The sequence below is a fragment of the Symphalangus syndactylus genome, chromosome 19 (assembly GCF_028878055.3).
Source record: "Symphalangus syndactylus isolate Jambi chromosome 19, NHGRI_mSymSyn1-v2.1_pri, whole genome shotgun sequence".
Taxonomy (NCBI): domain Eukaryota; kingdom Metazoa; phylum Chordata; class Mammalia; order Primates; family Hylobatidae; genus Symphalangus; species Symphalangus syndactylus.
The window spans coordinates 40,088,773-40,112,928 of NC_072434.2; positions in this window are offsets into that span (position 1 = coordinate 40,088,773).

Here is a 24,156-nt window from a genome sequence, read left to right on the forward strand (position 1 = left end):
GGGTTACGTGAGCACGCTCTTCCTGATAGTTTGGGCTGTGATGCCAGATTAGGTTTCAATCTCAGCTTTAACTCTTACAAGTTGTGTGATCCTAGGGAATTTACTTCCCTGTGCCTCAGTTTTCCCATCTGTAAAACTAAAATAATAACAGAGTCAACTGCTTGGGGTCATTATGAACATTAAGCTAGGAAGAACGTGACACCTAGCAGGCGCACAGTGTGTGCTAAGTGGCATCATTCTCTCATATTGGAATCACTAGGGAGTCAAGCCAGCACCTTATTCATAGCTCACTTGCTTCTCAGATAAATCTAAAAGAAAAACACTCAAAGCAAATGATATTACAGAATCAACATCACATCCCTTCCCTACTAAACTCTAAAATTCCTGAAGGTAGAGAGAGATTGTAATTCCAGACCCAGACTCCCTGGGTCTCTTTGGTTTACTGCCCTAGTTCCTAAATATTTATTGAAAGAACATTACATCTACACATGTTTTTTGAGCACCTCTTTCTTTTCTTTTTTTTTTTTTTTTTTTGTGAGATGGAGTCTTGCTCTGTCGCCCAGGCTGGAGTGCAGCGGCACGATCTCGGCTCACTGCAAGCTCCGCCTCCCAGGTTCACACCATTCTCCTACCTCAGCCTCCCGAGTAGCTGGGACTACAGGTGCCCGCCACCATGCCCTGCTATTTTTTGTATTTTTAGTAGAGATGGGGTTTCACCGTGTTAGCCAGGGTGGTCTCGATCTCCTGACCTTGTGAGCCACCTGCCTCAGCCTCCCAAAGAACTGGGATTACAGGCATGAACCACCGCGCCCGGCCGAGCACCTCTTATAGATTAGTCACTTGGGTAGATTGGGGGTGGAGGCAAGAAATCTAAAACCTAGACCCTCATAGAACTTACTTGATTCTTAGAAAGACTTAACGCTTTGTAAGCCTTGGCACTTACCAAATGAGTGGTATAGAAAGTAACTGGCTGCATAATGAGAAGCTGCTTTGCTGATAGGAAACATTTAGGGGCCAGGTACTTTACCAGCAATTTAGATGGTTCATCTAGTTGAGTCCCTGCAACAGTTTATTATTACCATTATTATTATTTTAGAGATGGGTGTCATCTGTCACCTAGGCTGGAGTACAGTGGTGCTATCATAGCTCACTGCAGCCTCAAACTCCTGGACGCCACAATCCTTCCACCTCTGCCTCCTAAGTAGCTGGGATTGCAGGTGTGCACCACTATACCCAGCTAACTTAAAAAATTGTTTTGTAGAGACAGTGTCTCACTATGTTGCCCAGGCTGGTCTTGAATTGGGCTCAAGCATTCCTTCCACCTCAGACACCTGAGTAGCTGGAATTACAGGGACGAGCCACCAAGCCCAGCTGCTGCAACAACTATATGAGGCAATATATGAGTTTGCTCGGGCTACCAAAACAAAGTATCACACACAGAGTGGCTTAAACAAGAGTTTTATTGTCTCACAGTTCTGGAAGCTAGAAGTGCAAGATTAAGGTGATGGCAGGGTTGGTTTCTTCTGAGGTCTCTCCTCTTGGCTTGTAGATGGCTGCCTTCTTGCTGTGTCCTCACAATCTTTCTTCTGTATTCTAACCCCTGGTGTCTCTTCCTTTTCTTATAAGAACACCAGTCATATTAAAGCCCCATCCTAATTGCCTCATTTAACTTAATCACCTCGTACAAGCCCTATCCCTAAATACAGACATATTTTGAAGTACTAGGGTTAGGCTTCATCATAGGAATTTGGCGGACTCAGTTCAGCCCATCACAGATAGACACTATTATTAATCCCCACGTACAGGTGAGGAAACCGAAGCACAGAGAGGTACTTCAGTGATCTACCCAAGGCCGTACAGTGTGTGCGTGGCAGAAGTGGGATTTAAAGGCCTGGATTTAGAAATCCAGAGCTGGTGCTCTGAACCTCTACTGTGCTGTGGACTAGATGGAAATACGGGGAAGGGGTGGGAGTGGGGCAGGTGCCTAGGTGCCGGGGGGGCAAGGAAATGCGGGTGGCGGGGTGTTGTCAGCGGTGCTGGAGCTAAACTGCTCATAGGATGTCATGGATGAGTCCACACCAATGCTGGTCGGCTAGAGATGAAAGTAGGAGGAGAAATGGGAGGGTCAGTTCTCTCTGTCTTTTTCTCGCTCCGAAATCTGAGCTCCTGGAGAAGCTGGAGGCCTGGTGGGAAATGGTGGTGGCTAAAAGACATGCTGCAAAGCCCGCTGGAAATTGGACCAGCCAATTATCCGCCCAAGCTGTTCGTTTCCAGGCAGTGGGTACAGGCGCAGCCATGTGAGTTTGTCCCACATCCTCGGAGCATGTCATTCTTCCTGGGGAGGCGGAGTCCTAGTCCTGCCCACAACTCCGAAGACAAGTGTTGCTCCGTCCCCTGAATCTGCCGAAAGGAGAACACACCAGTGGGGTGCAGGCTGCAGGCATGCCCTTCTCAAGGAGAGAGAAGTAGCCCCCATCTCCTCTCACACTAATACCAGCTCACAGGCACCACGAGTGGCAGGGGGCTCTCCTCAGAGCCATGGGATGTGGGAATAGAGGTGAGATTTGGATGCAGACAGGCCTGAGTTCAAATCCTGATGCTGTTGCTTACTCAGTGTGTGTGAGATGCCGGGGATGGTACTTGGCCACTCATAGCCTCAGTTTTCTTATTAGAAAAAGGGGGATCACAAAACCCACATTTCCAGGCAGGTTGCTGCAAGGATGAGAGATGATGTGCAAAGCATCTGGAGCAGGACCTGGTATTGAGTAGTTGCTCAAAAATTAGAAGCTATGAGTATTGGAGATATCCTGGCTTATTGACATCTCAGCAGTAGGTCTCTAAATCTTTATTTTATTTATTTATTTTTTTATGAGGCGGAGTCTCACTCTGTCGCGAGGCTGGAGTGCAGTAGCATGATCTCGGCTCACTGCAACCTCTGCCTCCCAGGTTCAAGCGATTCTCCTGCCTCTGCCCAGGAGCGCACCACCACACCCAGCTAATTTTTGTATTTTTAGTAGAGACAGGGTTTCACCATGTTGGCCAGGATTGTTTCAATCTCTTGACCCCGTGATCCGCCTGCCTCTCCCTCCCAAAGTGCTGGGATTACAGGCGTGAGCCACCGCACCCGGCTAGTCTCTAAATCTTGTCTGGGGGACAGCGCATGTTGTGGAGCAGTTAGCAGCAGAGAGTCAATGGAGTTGGGTTGAATGTAAGTGTGCTTGCAGAAAAGGAGGTCCTCTGTCAGCTAGAAACAAAACAAAATGCCTTTCATTCAGAATTGTGCTCTGCCCCAACTAGGGTATTAGCAGTCCTCCTTAGGTGCCCTATGAGCTAAATATAACAGGGATGATGCACTAGTCACACAGGCTTTTCACTGCAACCCCCAAAATACAAGCAGATTAACTGGATATTTGAGTTGGCAGAGTTAAAAAAAAAACAAACAAACACAAAATCCCTGAGCCAAATCAACTGATCACGTACTTTCGATATGCTCTTATCTCATTTATCCTGGGATGAACAGAATTGTACTTTTTACTTAACTTTTGGGAAACACTGGAAACATAACTGATGTGGATATTCTCATTCAAGGTGTAGAGTTTGTAAGCGGCTCTGGAATAGATTAAAATGGAACCCATCTTGATAACAGAATAGCTGTGTGTAGGTTTGCTGGGGGGGTTATCTATTTATTTATTTATTTATTTATTTATTTATTTTTGAGACAGAGTCTCGCTCTGTCACCCAGGCTGGAGTGCAGTGGCATGATCTTGGCTCACTGCAACCTCCGCCTCCCAGGTTCAAGCAATTCTCCTGCCCCAGCCTCCTGAGTAGCTGGGATTACAGGCATGTGCTACCACATCTCAAACTCCTGACCTTGTGATCCACCCGCCTCGGCCTTCCAAAGTGCTGGGATTACAGGAGTGAGCCAACGTGCCCAGCCGGTTTGTTGGATATTAAAGGAAATGGTTTTAATTGTATGTTCTAAAAATGAAATTGTCAGGATTTTCCAGTAAGTGCTTTATTAGGTCAGTTTTTACCAATAAGCAAGATTGATTGAAACCTGCAACCCCTCAGAGCCTAGATCGGCAGCATCTCCCAGGAAATAGTGAGGAGGGGGTGAGGAGCTGGGAAGGGGTTGTGGGACCGTGTGTATCATAATCACATGCAAATCACAGCAGCCTAGGAGACAGTGGCATGCTGGGTCAGGGCAATCTTCCTCTCTCGTCTCCCTGCAACATGGGGAGAAGGAGAGTTGGCTTCTGGGGGATGAATATAGAGCAAGTGCTCATAAATAGTCTTGGCTTTCATTTTGGCCATGGCCTGGTTGAAATGGGGCAGGCCCGGTGAGGACTGATCCAAGACCAGAGGGAAAATAGGCTTGCATTCCAGACTCAGGGGCTGCGGTTGCTGTGATAAAGTGACTTGCAGAAGAAAAGGGAGCTATGGGACCCTCGCTCATCCCGCTGGCTAATGGTCCTTTGCAGGTGACTCTGTGGAGAGACTTGTTTCAGCTAAGAGGACACATCCTCATGCAGAGGGGCAGCATCTGGGCCTGCTCTGCAGCCATGGAGACAAACTTGCTCTGTCAAGGGAGCAGCTGCTGGCCACCTGCTCACAAGCCCAGGCTAAGCCCTTTTCTGAGCAGGAGTGTAGGAGCCTGATCCCTAGAATACAGGGCTAGAGGTACAGTGGTGAGCGAGCATGGTGTGTTTTTGCTAGCCTGGGCCATTAGTTTTCCAAGGTGGCCCGGGTGCCCACCGCACCTAAGATCCCATACACAGGGAGCCCTCAGCATGCTGAGGTTCCATGCATAGGAACCACTTAGCTGTCCTTGCCTGCTGACCTTTTTGTCTCAGTAACACCTAGACCTGCTCCCACTTCCTTGCACCAGAAGCAGCATCTGTTGCAGAGCTGGACTAGCTAGCAGGAGGCTGGGCAGAGGTTAGTAAAGCCAGGCCACTTTGGAGGAATTCTGGGGCTTCAGCCTACTCTCCTTTCTCCTCCACAAGGACACATGCAGCCTACCCTGCGGGCCCGATCAGAGCCAACAGTTGCCACACTGCCTCTCTAATGTTCATTCTCTCCCTTTTTACCCAGACTATAAACTCTCAGAGGGCAAGACTCAAATCTGATACCTCCTGGCCGGGACACTCATGGGATACATGATTAACATCTACATGCTCTGCGATGCATCAAGGTAACATGGGGCTGTCCTGTGCAAAGATGATATCCTGACCCTCTATATGTAGGGCTTTTTAGGTCATTTTTCCAGCTAGGATCCACATTCTCCCCTTATCTCCCTTAAAATCTTTAGCAAATTCCACCAGAAGAAGGCCAGGCTGAAGGAAGATCTGTAGTCTTGGGAAAGAGTGACACTCCTGTCCCTGAGCCTGAAGGGACTCCGAAGAGGAGTTTTATAGGCCCTACCACGACATAAATAGACACAGATCGGTGAACCCTGTAAGCCTGAGGGCAGCGAACAGCTGGTGTGCCAAGGGCATATTTGCCTGGTAATTTTAATTTTTATTTGAATGCCCATCTGCCCCATCGCTGACATCATAGTGCAGCTGCAGGTCTTGTTTTTCCTTCCTGTTTCATGCGCCTGCGGCATGGCCTTGCACTCAGGGATAATTAAATGGCTCTGTAGGTGGCCTCACCCTGGTTAGTGGATGTATGGGTTGGGGTTGGGGGCAGCCCAGGCCAGAGGGCCAGAAGTCTCCAACAAGGGAGCCTCAGGCTTTGTGTCAGTGTACTGTGGGGGAGGGTGGGGCCCGACTGGGGCAGAGCCTGGGAATACCTTATTTGATGCGAGAGAGTAAGTGTCTTGGGAACAGGTTTGTCCTGAAGCCCGGAAAGATTTGCCCCTTCCATAACAAATCCCTCAGTCCTGGAGATTAAAGGATTCTTGTTCAGAACCAGGGCCAGAAGTTTCCTAACTTCTGGGGCTTCCCAGCATAGGCCGAGGCACGCGAAAACAGGTATACAAGTGCCCAGAACCTTCAGTAAATAGAAATTCTTGTCTCAAGCTTGTATAGTTTCCTTATCGCTCTGATTTCCCCCTACATCCCCCATCTCCAATTTTTTCCTCAACTTCTGTTCTTTAGAGCAGTCCTGGATTCAAATCCTGATTCTGGTTATTTACTAGCTGTGTGATTTTGAACAGTCTCATTAACTTCTCTCAACCTCAGTTTCCTCATCTGTAAAATGGACCCAGCAACTCCACTCCTAAATATGTAAATCTCAGAAACATTTTTTATGTGAACACCAGAAAACATGTACAAGAATGCTCTTAGCAGCACTGTTAGCAATAGCAAAAGACTGGAGACCATACAAAGGGCTCTCATAGAAGAATGAGAAGGACAAACTGTGGTACATGTGCACAGTGGAATATCATAAAGCTGTGAAAATGAATGAACTCTAGGGACACTATAGTAACCATATAGATGAATCTTAGCAAAATAATATTAGAAAAAGGCAAGTTATTTTATTACAATTTAAAGATAATCAAAATAAGCAATCTATTTTAAGGTTTCCATATACATGGAATAAATCTAAAAGAGAGCAAGGAAATGACTGGGGATGGGGTTGGCTTGGGTAAGGGAAGGTGTAGCAGGAGGAGCCGCAGACAAAACTTCTCAGACACTGAGTTAAAGAAGGAAGTGGTTTATTCGGCAGGGAGCATCGGGCAAGACTCCTGTCTCAAGAGCTGAGCTCCCCGAGTGAGCAATTCCTGTCCCTTTTAAGGGCTCACAACTCTAAGGGGGTCCACGTGACAGGGTCATGATCGATTGAGCAAGCAGAGGGTACGTGACAGGGGTTGCATGCACTGGTGGTCAGAGTGAAACAGAACAGACCGGGAAGTTTCACAATGTCTTTTCTATACAATATCTGGAATCTATAGATAACATAACCAGTTAGGTTAGGGGTCGATCTTTAACTACCAGGCTTAGGTCAGGCAGGCCCAAGCCTGGTTTCGGGTCTGGTTCCTAGGCTTCGGGCTACCTGCCTTTAGTTTCGCTTTTCTTTTTTTTTATGCGTATAAAACAATATAAAACAATATGAAAAGGTCTGTCTCTCTTCTCTCATTTCCCCCCTAGTAAATAGAAATTCTTTTCTCAAGCTTGTATAGTTTCCTCATCACTCTAATTTCCCCCTACATCCCCTATCTCCAACTTCTTCCTCAACTTCTGTTCTTTAGAGCAGTCCTGGATTCAAATCCTGATTCTGGTTATTTACTAGCTGTGTGATTTTGAACAGTCTCATTAACTTCTCTCAGCCTCAGTTTCCTCATCTGTAAAATGGACCCAGCAACTCCACTCCTAAATATGTAAATCTCAGAAACATTTTTTATGTGAACACCAGAAAACATGTACAAGAATGCTCTTAGCAGCACTGTTCGCAATAGCAAAAGACTGGAGACCATACAAAGGGCTCTCATAGAAGAATGAGAAGGACAAACTGTGGTACATGTGCACAGTGGAATATCATAAAGCTGTGAAAATGAATGAACTCTAGGGACACTATAGTAACCATATAGATGAATCTTAGCAAAATAATATTAGAAAAAGGCAAGTTATTTTATTACAATTTAAAGATAATCAAAATAAGCAATCTATTTTAAGGTTTCCATATACATGGAAAAAATCTAAGAGAGAGCAAGGAAATGATTGGGGATGGGGTTGGCTTGGGGAAGGGAAGGGAGGGGAACAAGCAGATGAATAGATGTAAATTACCATCAGTGTAATTCCTGGGTTGGGTATAGGTTCAAGGCTATTCACCAAATCAATAAAATAAATGATTGAAAGAGAGAACAAATAAATATTTAAGACCCAAGCATGCACCAATAATTATAGCACGAAATGAATCAAGGATTATAAAGATTAATTCAATTTTGTGCACTGAAGTCTATTAACAAATATGATTGCAGGGATTGCAAGATCGTATTAAACGAGATAATGTACATCATGACCTACCAATGCACTAGCTGTCATCCAGTAGGTGTTCAAAAATAAAGTTGATCTCTCTATTCTCCTAGCCAAGCAGGGACCTTATCATGCTTCCAATAATTCAGGATTCTTAGTGCTTTGATCCTTTAGGGATGAATCCTAAATTGCCCACTAACTTCCTTCCATCTCTTCCCTCCCTTCCTCTACCCTCCTGCTTCACCCCAGAGTAAATAAATCCTCTCTGTCCTATGTTACAGAGTTGTGGGAACAGGATATATGAGAAGGCTTTGAGACTATTCGGTGCCCCCAGTACACTCTTGTTTTCCTGTGTGCCCTGCATCCCATCAGTGGATGAAAGAAGAAGACACAACTCTTGAGCCTAGGTAGCTTCCAGTCCTTTGTGAGGCTCACTTAGAGGTGGAAAGGACACATGGCCATGCTCTTCGTGTTCAGAGGGGAGAGAGGCTTGGCTGGAGAAAGTTACCTCTTTTTACCAAAAACGTGACTTAGCCCAAGTCCAGCAGCATGATTCAGTCTGTGAGACAGACAGGAAGCCTGGAGTGAATTCTGCCATTTATTTTCAAAACAGAGATATACTGAACACCCATTATGTGCTGGCCAGGGTGCTTAGCTTTTTATATACTTAAAAAAAGAAAATCTTCACAGTATCTAACCATTGAATATCTCCAAATATTCATTTTCTAGGTAAGAAAAAGACTTGCCACAGTTTCTTAGGTCAGATGGGGTTACCCAGAGATAAACAGTGAAAATGTGGGTGCAGACACCAGGAGTAGGGGTGGAGGTGACTGATGGTGGTGGGCGTTGCCCACTGCCACAGACAGGAAGTGAGGGCATCCTGTATCTTAGGTCACCCCTGCCTGTCTAACTCAGAGGCGGGGGTGGTGTCTGCGGATTTTGACCAGGGCACAGTTATGAGACTTCAGGGGGGAAGGTGGCTCTGGAGGTCCCCAGCTCAGTTAGAAATATCCCTCCCATTCATTACTGACCTTTCCACAGAGCCAATCCTGCCACACTATGTGGTAAATGGGGGGTGACTAATGTGTGCCCATCACAACAGCCACATTTGCATTTAGCTGAGACAAAAGCCTCAGTTACACCAAGCTGGGGATAACAGTTGGTGAGATTTTGAGCATCAGTCAGAATTTGGAGAGAAGGAAGAGTTTAATCACAAGGCCCTTTGGGTGCCCTGCTCACCATGCAAGAGGAGCTGAGTTTTGTCTTAGTTGAAAATGCAGCTTGCCTTCTCTCCCCTACCCTCCCATATATTTGAAACTCTGGGATATTTGCTTGTTTTTGTGTCTTTGTGAGTAGGGAAGATATTTGGGAGCTCTTTTTTGAGTTAAGGTATATGAAAGTGTTTTATAAATAGTAAAAGGTTACATAAGAGCAAGGCGATGCTTTTATTACTGCTTCCTATGGAGCCAGCTGCAGGAGAAGGCCTCTGATCTCACTCCCAATGGGAGCCTTTTTCCATTCACCGGAGCCCGACCCAGATTGGACACTCAGGAATATATCTTATGTAAGATTTGGCTAAATTGAACAGAGCCCATTTTTCCAGTCCACATTTGGGTTGATTTATTTCAATTAAAAGTTTCTATTGAGTGTTCACAATGTGCGCAGGCACTGTATATAGCTAAAGATATAAAGGAGAATAAAATATACATGATTCCTATCTTCAAGGAATTTACAGCTGAGTGGAGAGATTTTTAAAAATGTGGAAATCCTTTTGTTAAAGAAAACTTTAGTTAAAACTCCAGTACCTAAAATGAAAAGGGAGCTGCTTTGATTAAGGTGGAGGTAGAAGAAAGGAGAGGCAGAGAAGGTAGGGGAGGAGGAGGGAGGCCAGGGTGCTGTTGGCTGGACTTCACCATTGCCCCCAGAGGCCCTTCAAGGGTTTCTCAGAGGCCAGTTCAAGCAGCCACAATTTCCATAAGGCTTCTAGAAGAAAACAGGAGAATATTGTAATGGCTTGAGGAGAGGCAAAAATTTCTTAGGACATAAAAAACTCTAAGCATGAAAGGAAAAAAACTGATAAATTGGTTGGGTGCAGTGGCTCACGCCTGTAATCCCAGCACTTTGGGAGGCTGAGGCAGGTGGATCACCTGAGGTCAGGAGTTCAAGACTAGCCTGGCCAACATGGTGAAACCCTGTCTCTATTAAAAATACAAAAACTAGCCGGGTGTGGTGGTGAGCTCCTGTAATCCCAGCTACTCAGGAGGCTGAGGCAGGAGAATTGCTTGAACCCGGGAGGCAGAGGTTGCAATGAGCCAAGATCGCGCCACTGTACTCCAACCTGGGTGACAGAGCGAACTCCATCAAAAACAAAAACAAACAAACAAAAACTGATAAATTACACTACATCAAAAGTGAAAAATTCCACTTATCACATAATACTGTTCAAATAAATAGGGAAGCGAGATTGGGAGAAGATATTTGCAATACATATATCTGACAATAGACGTATGTCAAGAATATGTAAAGAATTCCTACAACTCAATATAAAACAAACAAAATACAATTTTCAAATTAATCAAAAGACTTAAACAGACACTTCACAAAATAATATACATGAATGCCAATAAACCAAATCAAAACCTGGTGAACACCATCACTTGTTAGGAGAATGCAAATCAGATAATTTGCCAACAGTTTGCTTTGTAAACAGTGGTGCCAGAATTGGAAACAGCCTGTGCCCTTCTCTGTTCCATGGATCTCCAAGTACATTTTCCTATTTTAGTTATAGAGTTTTTCATATCCCTTCTCTGCCTCCAAATTATTTTTATCTACAGTACTAAAGCCATGAGGAGACAGCTAGATTTCCATAGATGTCAATGGTTATGTAATTCTTCACTTACTGCCCTGGAGGCCTCTTTTCTAAGTTCGCAAATGACATATTAATATTTCTCTTTGCTAGGGAGCAATCTCCCAGTGAGCTGCAGTTACTGCCCTCTGTAAACATGAAACGCACATTACTATTAGTGTATTACCATAATGGCTCTCTCCTGCCCATAAAGAGCTGCACATGTGAAATATAAATGACAACCAAAAAGAGTACTAAGAGGCTCCTGCTCAGAGCTGTAAGAGGGTCTTCCAGGGACTAGGGACCATTAGGAAAAATAATGCCAAAACCCACAGTGAAGTTCCACTATGTATCCACTAGAATGTGTAAAATGAAAATCCAGATAACAAAAAGGGGTTGGTAAGGCTGTAGCATGACTGCAATTCTTATATAGTGCTGGTGTAAATGTAAAATGGTACAAAGCACTTTAGAAGGCAGCTTGATAGTTTCTTATAAAGCTAAGTATATACCTTCCATATGGCCCAGCTACTCCACTCACAGGTCTAAAAACGTATGTCTACAAAAAGACATATCTGCAAATATTCATCACAGCTTTATTCACAATAGGCAAAAACTTGAAACAACCCAAACAAGCAAGACAATGAATAAGAAATTGTGGTGTAGTCATACTGTGGAATTCTACTCAGCAATGGAAAAAGGCACACTACTGATAAATGCACCAACTCAGATGAATCTCAAAAACATGCAGCGTGCAAGCAGCCAGATGCAGAAAGACTACATTCTGTATCAAAGTCTAGAACAGGCAAACTAATCTATGTTTTAAAAAAATCAGGAAAGTAGATGCCTGGTTGGGGACAGAGTGGCAGTGGGAAATTGGAAGAGGGTACAAGGGAACTATCTGGGGTGATGGGAATGTTCCATGTATCAATATTGAGGTGGGTTACATGAATGAATGCATTTGTCAGAACTTCTTGAATTAAAACTGTTAAGATCCCAGCATTTTGCTTTCTGTAAATTACATCTCAATATGAAATGTTAGGCAATGACATTCAGGAAAATAAAACTGTAGATGGTAAAAAGATCAGTGATTGCCAGAGGCTTTGGAAGGCAGAATAGGCAGAGCACAGAGGATTTTTAGGGCAGAGAGATGACTCTGTGTGATACTGTGATGTGGATGCATGTCATTATATATTGTCCAAACTTGTAGAATGCAGGGCACCAAGAGTGAACTCTAACATAAACTGTGGACTCTGGGTGATAACGATGTGCCAATGCAGCTTCCTCCGTTGTAACAAATGTACCCCTCTGCTGGGGGATACTGATAACGAGGGATGCTGTGCATGCATAGAGGCTAGGAATCTATGGGAATCTCTGTACCTTCTCCTCAATTTTGCTGTGAACCTAAAACTGCTCTAAAAAATAAAGCCTAATTTTAAAGCATAATTAAGCAAATAAATCACTAGTTTCCTATTTCAAGAAGGCAGAGTTGAGTCCTTTCTGTGCCCTTCTTTCTTAAAAACAATGGGCAAACAATTAGAATAAGAAACGGCAAAATAAACTTTAGCCCAGTGAAACTAGAATAACATCTGTAACCCACATGAAGACAGACAGCAGAGGGAGGAATGACAAATGACTCACCAGAGACGATGGAAGCCAAACCTGAGCCCAGAGGGTGAGCAGGGAAGGGTGGGGTGGGGGTTAACTGACAAGGGGCAAGTTCTTCGCCTCAAGACACCCTGAAAGGCTCAGGTACTAGAGAAATCAGCAGGAAGGTGGGCAGCTGATGGAAGCAGGACTGTTTCAGAACCTGCTGAGAAGTGTTCACTTTACCCTTCCCTCCACTTCCCTAAGATACCATCTGTATAAACCCACAAATTCCTTCTCCTTTTCCTTTTCTGTAAACCTGAACCCTTCTAAAGGCTTTAGGTCTGGGAAATCCAAAGCCAGCAAGATGTGCACGCTACTTTTGTTTTTCTACTCTGTACAATACTTGCCTGACAAAATAAGGTGCAGAGTCAGCTATTTGCTTGAGTGAAGGGAAATAGGAAATTTTAGGTAGAAAAAACACACAGACACAGACAGGCGCACACACATTAATATTGCCAAATATCATCTAGCTACTGACACATAAATATTTTATGGCTTGTGCATTATCCATTTTTTAGTATAATACCTTATGCAGTATTTCCACCTTAAATAAATCTGGGGGGTAGGGCAGACACAATTATTCCCTACCATAGTGCAGAGAAGGGGAACTGAGGCACACAAAGGTTATATGACCTGTCCAAGGTCAAACAACATGTTGCTGTCTAACCAGAACCACAGTCCTGGACTCTGGGCTTCAAGATCAGTATTTCAGCATTCAGTGATGAGTGCTTATTGCTCTTCAAAAATATGGGCAGACAGACAAAAAAAAAAAAGAGAGAGAATATACTATATGATTCCATTTATATACAACTCTAAAAAGTGCAAACTAATCCATAGTGACAGAAAGCAGATCAGTGGTTGCCTGGGGCTAGGAGGGTGGGGAGGAGGGCAGCAGGGATTACACAGAGGCATGAGAGACTTTCGGGATAGTGGATGTGCCCACTCTTCTGACTGTGATGATTTCACTAGATGTTTGCCTATGTCAAAACTTGTCAAGTTGTCCACTTCAACTATGTTTACTGTATGTTGATTATCCTCACTGAAGCTATTTTAAAAAATATGGGCATAAATGACTCACTTGCTGGGCCTTCCTGCAATAATCATTTCCACCTTTTTAACATTTAGAGAACATCCAAGTACATGCTAGACATACAGAGGGGATATATGCAGAGGGGTACAATATCCCCCTGCCTTCATGGGCAAAATGCTTAAAAGAGAGGGTTTCAAACAGGGAAATAAAGAGAACAAACATTTACTGAACATCAAATATATTATCTTTTTCGATCTTCACTAAACTCTGCATGACGGATATTATCATCATTTCCATTTTCCTGGTAAGGAAATTCTCAAGCCAGTAATAGCTGGGGTTTGAGGGAGCCAATAACTAACACCTCTGCTTTTCACTCACTTCCTGAGTTCAGAACCCTTTGACACAGGAGTCAGACACCTGATGATGAAACGTCAGCTTTATTACAGAAAAAGCTGGTTTTGAGGGCTTGGCTAAGAGCCACATGCTGCCAGATAGGTCTGCCAATAGATTCTCCTGAATTGAACTTAATTCTCAAATTGCAGACTTCCTCTCAGGCTCCACTAAACTTTCCATAGAGTAGGAATTGCTGGTCTCCTGGGGACAGGCCACTCCTGAAGAGAAGTGGGTGTGTCTGGTTCCTTTTTCTAAATTCACCAAGCAATGAGTTGCTATTTCTATGGGTAGGGCTTACTAGATTTAGGGGGAAAGTTGGGGAGACAGGCCACAATTATAACTTTAGGGCAACCCCTTCTCATGAAAACACAGAATCAAAAAGAAGTGTTGCCCTGAAAGGCTAAGTGGGATTCAGACCCAGATTCATGTGCCAAAGTGTTTATTACATCCATGGTTTTCATTCTAAAAATTTTGTGCAAGCTAATTTATGTGCACCGAATCTTAAATTAAATGGACCAGGGGACATTGGATTTGAAGGAACACAGTGGTGAACTTTTTGCTAATGGGTAACTTTTTATATTCTTTCATTCATTTAAATAGTTTTTGTGCACCTATCCTGCAATAGGCCCTGAGCTCATCCCTAGGCAGGCCAGGATAAATGTCCTGACCTCTCCCTGTCCTCAGGGAGCTGGAGGACTCATCAGCCATCTCCAAGTTTCAGCTCTGGCCTCAGCTTTCTTTTTCAGCATATCTTCTGTTGACTGACTCCTTTTGTGCCTGCTATAACCAACAAACAGGATTTCTCCTTGAGGCCTCAACACATACACCCCATCCCTTTCTCATCCCTTGACTTTACTTATACTGTTTCCTATACCTGGAATCCAATTCAGTTAAGCAAACATTTTTGAGCATCTGCTGTGTTAGAACTGTGAGAGGTAGAGCTACAAAAAGGAATAATATCTAGCCACAGTATCCTGTAAAGCTTGGCCTTTAAATGTCTAAATCCTATCCATCCTTCAAGGTCCACGTCCTCCATGAAGTCTTCTTAGGTTCCTCAATCAGCTGTAATCACTGGTATTTGCCCCAATTGTAGCTTTGAACGATGCTTTCACCTGCTGACCAAGGACTCCTCAGCCACCTGTACCTAAGGGAGCACAATGGAAATACCCCATAGCTCCATGACTCACCTCTATAGCTGGGTCCCTGAAAATCGAATCTTTCATTCCTATGCCTAAAATGTTGCTGCCCAGCATACAATGGGCAGGAAAGGACACAATCAATGGATGGCAAAGACCACCACTTGGCCTCTCCCTATACCTTGCTTGGCTATCTCCCCTCGAGTTCACCTTTGCCTCAGTGGCAAAGGAAGACCCTCCTGTTGCCATGGCTATTGGTCCTCTCCCCATACCACTCTCCTGACCTCCCACCGCAGCCCCTGCACTTCAAGCTTGAATGCGCCTCAGCTGCAGATGCTCTCACCTCCCCCTCCAGTCCAGAACCTCAGCCTTTCCGGTCCTTCCTTTCATCCCTTCCCACAGTCCTAACCCTTCGCTAGGAAGCCAGAGCTGCTCTGTCCTGGGCCCAGAGCCAGGTTATATTTTGATGCAACCCTAGGGACTCTTTGGGGTTTTTTCCAGGTTTAGACTTATCAAACATCTTGCCAGACCAGGGAATATAATCAGATTTCTTTTTCTGCTGCCTATACAGGAGGGAGAAGTGGGGGAGTCCCCTTCTATTATTAGAGAATTTTGGTTTGCAACAGAAATTCAACTCAAACCAGCATGAATAAAAGGGAGTTTTGGTGAGAATACTGGAACACCCCATGGAATCTGTGAGCAAAAACAGTGAGCAGAACCCTAAGGAATGCAGAGGTCCTAACTTTCCTCCTCTTTTCAGTTTCTCTCTGTGCACTACCTTTCTCTTTTCTTGCAGACTGTTCTCTGTTTACCAGTTCACATGGCAAAAAATGGTCAATAGTTCCCACATTTACATCATCAGTCTTAACACAAAGACACAGCCGGGCACGGTGGCTCATGCCTGTAATACCAGCACTTTGGGAGGCCAAGGCAGGGCAGATCACGAGGTTAGGAGTTCGAGACCAGCCTGGCCAACATGATGAAACCCCGTCTCTACTAAAAACACAAAAAAATTAGCTGGGCGTGGTGGCGGGTGCCTGTAGTCCCAGCTACTTGGGAGGCTGAGGCAGGAGAATCACTTGAATCCGGGAGGTGGAGGTTGCAGTGAGCCGAGATCGCACCATTGCACTCCAGTCTGGGGGACAAGAGCCAGACTCTGTCTCAAAAAAAAAAAAAAAAAAAAAAAAGACACTGAGAGGGAATCCAATGTATCCTTCAGCCTGGGGTCCAAAATTCCCAGGTAAGAGATGGATTGGCCCAGGTTAATTTAAACATACTCACTCTGGTCAAGGAGGCAAGATCACATTATTAGAGCACAGCATTTCTGCTGCAACCACCTGGATGCAAGAGGGGAAGGGAAACTTTCTACAGAGGGGTACTGGGGCCAAAATCCAAAAGGTGTCTCCCAGACCCTCTCATGGAGCAAATTTTAACAGCCACCTCTCTAAGAAACTGGTCCGCCTCATTCTACATCTAGCCACCTAGATGATATTGCTGATAATATGCTATTTACAGTTGTATCTTCTGCACCACTCCCCACCCCTCCTTAATCTCCTGGAGGACAGGGGCATGCTTAGGGTTGTTTGTGCCCTCCAGTGCTTATCCAGTGCCTGCACTCAGCAGGTTCATCTCATGTCTGCTGAGAGAACATGATGTTTACATGTACAAAGAATTGTTCTGGGCCCTTGACACATTAACTCATCTAATCCTTGAAATAACCTTATGAGGTAGGAACATGTGAGGAGGGCACGGAGGGTATATAACTTGTCCAAAATCACACAGTTAGTCGGTGGCAGAGCCAGGATTCAAACCCAGGTGGTCTGGCACTCTGCTGTTAGTTCCTGGCCAGTAGACTTCACCGCCTCTCCATCCGTGTTTGGTGAGTTTCTACCTTGATCCTCAGGTTTTCTCAAGAGAGCCAAATCTGTAGATGCACATAGGCAGAGGTGTTTCTGCATAAGAAGGGAAAGTAGGAGTCAGGAGGTACTTGGCCCTTCCAAGATGGAATTGGCTACTCTCTCTTTCATGCCCATACCTTACCTGTGCACAGGTAGCACCTGGAACTTTTTCCTTCACTGATTTGTTTATGTGTCTGTATTACATACATGACCAGTAGTGTTTGTTTTTAAAATTTATTTAATATAGTTTTATTTGAAATAAAAGTATTGCTGGGCAAGTGGTTTTAAGTTGTATATGTAGAAAAAAATAATAAAATTAACTATCTCTTATTCACCTCTCCTCTGCCCCACCTCCCTTTCCCCAGTGAAAACCACTTTCAACTTTAAGGTATTCATCTGGTACTTCCCCTATATTTCTAACTCACAGAGTACGTGGCTGTCTCTTGAGTCATTAATTTCAGACATTAGTTATAGATTTCCTATTATGGTAATGAAGATATTAAAATCACATATATTTTCCTCTTTTCTGCTAGCTCCCTAGTCCTCCAATTTCTGGTTAACAAAGCTTTTGTTATTGTGATTGTATAAATATTGTTTACTATTAAGCCAAGTAATATATCTTAATTACCTGTACATTCTTGCATATTGTTTTTCTTTTTTCCTGGAGTTAGTAATTACCTCTAATTTTTATTTGTTTAGTTTTCTATCAGCACCCGACTAAGCCCTCCCATGTGCTCCTACAGCTCTGTGAAACATGGCTCAATAACATTTCCACATTGTCAAGTCTATCAGATTTTTTTTTTTTTTTTGCCTCTGAGACATCTTTCCTGGGCTCTTTGATGTCTTATTCAGGGTTGGCTGCTCTCATAGCCTGCTGTTGTCCTACCCTTCCTTTGCCTACTTCCTGAGAACTCCTTCCACCTTCCTTTTATCTCTTGAGTTCTGTCTTCCACTTCATCCTTTCTTGTTTTATGGACTTATATATTTTCTAGTGTAGCTTTCTACGGGTACATGGGAGATAATTTTTTTGAGAGTTTTCTGACTGAAAATCTTCATTCTCTGCTCACTCTGCTTGGCTATCTCCTTTGCCACTGAGGCAAAGGTGAACTCGGGGGGAGATAGCCAAGCAGAGTGAGCAGAGACATAGAATTTGACATAGAATTCCAGGTTGAAAATAATTTTCACCAGACGTGGTGGCATTCACCTGTAATCCCAGCTACTCAAGAGGCTGAGGCAGGAGAAACACTTGAACCTGATAGGCAAAGGTTGCAGTGAGCTGAGATCGTGCCACTGCACTCCAGCTCGGGCGACAGAGCAAGACTCTGTCTAAAAAAAAAAATTATTATTATATTATTAAAATATAATAATAATAATTATTAAAATATAATAATAATAATTATATTATTAAAATATAATAATAATTATTATATTATTAAAATATAATAATATAATAATTATATTATTAAAATATAATAATAATTATTATATTATTAAAATATAATAATATAATAATTATATTATTAAAACATAATAATAATAATTATTATATTATTAAAATATAATAATAATTATTATTATATTATTAAAATATAATAATAATAATAATATTAAAATATAATAATAATTATTATTCTATTATTATTACATAATAATAATTATTATTATATTATTAAAACATAATAATAATTATTATTATATATTAAAATATAATAATAATTATTATTATATTATTAAAATATAATAATAATTATTATTATATTATTAAAATATAATAATAATTATTATTATATTATTAAAACATAATAATTATTATTATTAAAACATAATAATAATTATTATATTATTAAAACATAATAATAATTATTATATTATTTAAAACATAATAATAATTATTATATTATTAAAAAAATAATAATTATTAAGCCGGGCGCGGTGGCTCACGCCTGTAATCCCAGCACTTTGGGAGGCTGAGGCGGGTGGATCACGAGGTCAGGAGATCCAGACCACGGTGAAACCCCGTCTCTACTAAAAATACAAAAAAAAAATTAGCCGGGCGTGGTGGCGGGCGCCTGTAGTCCCAGCTACTCGGAGAGGCTGAGGCAGGAGAATGGCGTGAACCCGGGAGGCGGAGCTTGCAGTGAGCCGAGATTGAGCCACTGCACTCCAGCCTGGGTGACAGAGCAAGACTCTGTCTCAAAAAAAATATATATATATAATAATTATTATATTATTAAAAATATAATTATTATTATATTATTAAAAATATAATAATAATTATTATATTATTAAAAATATAATAATAATTATTATATTTTTAATAATATTATTATTATAATAATAAAATATAATAATTATTATTTTATATTATAATATATAATAATTATTATATTATTAAAAATATAATACTCATTATATTATTAAAAATATAATAATGAGTATTATTTAAAATATAACTATTATTATATTATTTCAAATATAATGATAATTATTATTATATTATTTCAAATATAATGATAATTATTATATTATTTCAAATATAATGATAATTATTATATTATTTCAAATATAATGATAATTATTATATTATTTAAAATATAATGATAATTATTATATTATTTAAAATATAATGATAATTATTATATTATTTAAAATATAATAATTATTATATTATTTAAAATATAATGATAATTATTATATTATTTAAAATATAATGATAATTATTATATTATTTAAAATATAATGATAATTATTATATTATTTAAAATATAATAATTATATTATATTATTTAAAATATAATAATTATATTATTATATTATTCAAAATATAATAATAATTATTATATTATTCAAAATATAATAATTATTATATTATTCAAAATATAATAATTATTATATTATTCAAAATATAATAATTATTATATTATTCAAAATATAATAATTATTATATTATTCAAAATATAATTATTATATTATTCAAAATGTAATAATATATTATTTAAAATATAATAATATTATATTATTTAAAATATAAAATTCTTAATAATATAATAATTATATTATAAATAATATAATAATTATATTATATTATTAAAATATAATATAATTGTTATTATATTATTATATATTATATTATTAAAAATATAATAATTATTATTATTTTCACTTAGAACCTTGGAAGTGTTCAATGTTACTGTTAAGAAGACTGATGTTATTTCAATTCCTGTGTATTGTTTGTGGTCTGTTCCCCAATCCCCCTCAATCCCCCGGTCTCTAAGTTCTTAAGACCTCCTTTGTATCCTAGGGTTCTGAATTTATAATGATGTCTGAGTTTTTATATTCTATATGAGCTGTGCGCTTGGTAGCCTGGTCAGTGTGGACACTCACACTTTGGGGATTGTTTGCTTATAGCATTTCTTTGATAATTTCCTCGCCACTGTTTTTTTCTTGCATTCCTATTAGTTATAAATGAAATGTCTTGGCTTTATCCTTTAATTTTCTTTCTTTCTTTTTTTTTGTTTTTTGAGACGGAGTTTCACTCTTGTTGCCCAGGCTGGAGTGCAATGGTGCGATCTCGGCTCACTGCAACCTCCACCTCCCAGGTTCAAGTGATACTCCTGCCTCAGCCTTCTGAGTAGCTGGGATTAGAGGCATGAGCCACTGTGCCCAGCTAATTTTATACTTTTTAGTAGAGACGGGGTTTCTCCATGTTGGTCAGGCTGGTCTCGAACTCCGGACCTCAAGTGATCCACCCACTTCGGCCTCCCAAAATGCTGGGATTACAGGCATGAGCCACTGCGCCCACCTTTATCCTTTAATTTTCTAATTTATTATTTCCAATGTCCCTTTTTTTTCTGACTTTCTGAAAGATTTCCCCAACATTGTTTTTGAACACTTCTGTTGATTTTTTTGGTATCATATTTTTAATTCCCAAGAGGTTATAATTTTTCTCTGTTTCTTAGAAAACAAAATTCTGTTCTTGTTTTATAGATGCAATATTTTCTCTTATTTCCCTGAAGCTATGAATGATGGGTTTTGTTTTTTCCCTTCTATTCTGTTTCCTGAATTGTTTCTGCTTCTCTTGGGTTCCCTTTTATTGTTTAGTCTCTTTCTTTCAAGTTGAGGGCTTTGCTCTAAGGTCTGGTGATCCTTGATTGTTCACTCATATTTAAAACCAAGGCAATAAGAGTGTGACTGAGAGCTCTGTGTGTATGAGCAGGACTTTTACAGCAACTCACTGGTTTTTTCCATGGGGAAGCCCAAAGGTCAGCATCTGGTCTCTTCTCTGGAGTGGTTTGCTCTCTCCATTGGAAAGAGATTCTGCTGGGACTGGGACATGAAGGAATAAATAGCTTCTGGATTATTAAAGCAGAAGTGGCCTGGGTCTGTTTTCCAGGGCATCCCTGGGGACTCAGCGAGAAGCTAGAGAGGAATGGCTGAGAGGGCAAGGGGTCCATAAACAGCACTGCAAGAGGTTCATACAGACGAAGAGAAATAACGGAGCAGCAGAGAGCCATCAGACTCAAGCAACATGTAGATAGGGATTGGCTATCTCAGCAGAAACCTGAGTGGACATAAGACGTAACACCAGAGGATCACTCACACCCACTATTTGGTACCTTGGCATTGTATAAAGCCTCATAATCTTGGTACCACTCATGGAGAGGTACTTTGGGAAGGTCTGATTTCTTGTTTGTTTGTTTTGTTGCCTAACAGTCTGCATAAGGAAAACTCTGAGAAATAAAGTTAAGCTATAGGAAATAGAAAAAATAGTTTGTGGGCTGAGATTCATAACTGGTATGCACTATTTGCATATAAACAAATGCCAAGTGTATAAAATAACAATGACATTAAATAAATTCCTAGGCTCCAAATGCAGGAGTTCTGAATAGGCTTCTTAGGCTCCCTGGCTGCCCTCAGCCTCTGCATTCTGAGTCTATGTTGTATCTCTCATTGGAGGTGGCTGAAGAATGCTTCTACCTGCATCTCTGTAGTCATATATCATCTGGGAATCACCAACTCTACAATGGGAAAGCTAAATAAATGCAGCTGAAACTGTTGACATTTCTGGAGACAATTTCAATCTTTTAGTTTAGGAATCACACATGTGATATACATAGGCACGCACACATGAACTGGGTTCTTAACTCTAGCCATCACGGGAAAGATGGGGGAATCAAGCTCACTTTCTTCCCAATCCCTGCCCAGGGGTCTCTAGGCAGGGCCCCACTGCCTCTGGAGATGCAACCACAGTCCTAAACAGGAATCTAGGGCAGGAGTCTGACAGTTCCAGAAAGGCAGGGTGAAAAAGAGAGATGAATTCAGAGCACTGAGGCACACAGGAAGATGCTGAAAGGGACTGGACTCTCTCCTGAGCGCTGGTGAGCAGCAGCCCTCGCTCCCCTCCTCCATCTCCCTGAAAGCCCCAGCGCTGAGACAGTGTGTCACCATATTTTCAGCAATTCTGCTAAGTTGTGTTTCAGAGAAGGGAAAGAAAAATCTCCAGAGGTTTGCATGTTTGATTCACACCTAACACAGCAGCTGTCTGCTGCCAGGGGAAACACTTCTGTGTAGATTTCCAGCAGCTGCCGGAGACAATCCTAAACCTTATTGCCAGTTTGCCTGTCGTGTTTTCTCAGGTCTTGGGGAAAAGTGTGAATGATGTAATGCCACCCCCCACTACTTGCTAGAAATGACTCAGGCACTGGCACTTTGGGGAAAAATAGAAACCTGACCCAGGGGAGGGCACATAGCAAGAGGGGGCAGCAACCTCTCCACCACACCCAGAGGTGATATGTTTCTCTCTTCATAGGTGCACACAGATTGCAGTTCAATAATACTTTATGCTTATCTCAAAGGGGCTTAAACAGTGCCTCATTAAAATCTCATGGCAGCCTCATGATGTATACTAAAGACTCTGCTCCGGCCGGGCGCGGTGGCTCACGCTTGTAATCCCAGCACTTTGGGAGGCCGAGGTGGGCGGATCACGAGGTCAGGAGATCGAGACCACGGTGAAACCCCGTCTCTACTAAAAATACAAAAAATTAGCCGGGCGTGGTGGCGGGTGCCTGTAGTCCCAGCTACTCGGAGAGGCTGAGGCAGGAGAATGGCGTGAACCCGGGAGGCGGAGCTTGCAGTGAGCCGAGATTGCGCCACTGCACTCCAACCTGGGTGACAGAGCAAGACTCTGTCTCAAAAAAAAGACTCTGCTCCATATTGCAATGAGAGAAACCTAGTCCTGAAAGGTTGGCTGGGGTAGCCCACATTTAACCAGTAATAGAAAGGTCCAGAAATCCATATTTGTTTTTACTGCCTCTCTCCTCTTTTTCCTCATTCTTTTTGACCAGATTACCCCTTTTAAAGGATTGATTTATTACTACACCACTAAGTATATGCATGCAACCTAATTAATAAAAGCCAAGAAAAAAATCATATTCACAATACAAATGTCTTGGGGATGATCTTTCTTATCAAGCAGTAATTTTTTCACTTTATAAGATGATTCACCTGGGAATCCATTAATGGTGAACTTCCTTGGTATATTTAAATATTGATTTATAGATTGCTGCTTGCTAAGAAAAGTAAGGAAGTGGGGGCAATAAAACTTTAAGCTAAAGTGCCTGATTGTCAATGAGAGCTGAAGAGCAGGTGGAGATTAACAATGGTTTTTGAAATGATGATGTAATCCAATCAGTATAGAATCAATTCACAAACATTCAACTCACATATGTGTTTGTGTAAAATGAGCTCTACCTGTAGCAGTATAAACCCATAGGTGTAGAACCTCAGAGGACCTTTATGGAAGCTATGAGGGCTAAAGGTCAGCGGGGTGGAGGAGTCTGCCTTGACACAGGAGGAACCAAGTGGCCTCACAGAGCTCATCTACCTGGGAGGTTGGGACGGCTGCAGTGGTCAGGGTGTCAGGAGGGTCTGTAGGTGGTGGGCAGGGTCAGGGGCTGTAGAGCCCGTGGTCATAAATTCAGTTGGAGTGTCCCCTCTCCCCATGTGTCATGGCTGGGATTTTGGAGCAGGGATCACTTCTGTGCTGATAATTTTTTTGCCTTTCCCCTTAGGAGGCAGTGTGTGTTCCCCAGAGCATTACAAACCTGAGTTCAAATTTGGGATCCACCCCTTCTTACACCGGAGAACCTGGACAAGATTCCTAACCTCTCTAAGCCTTTAGATTATGCATTTGAAAATGGGGAGTAATTAACTACCTTGCAAGGGGTAGCCTCAGAAATGAAGGCTTATTTCTGTGGTAGATTTGCATATAAACAGGCACTCAAAATTA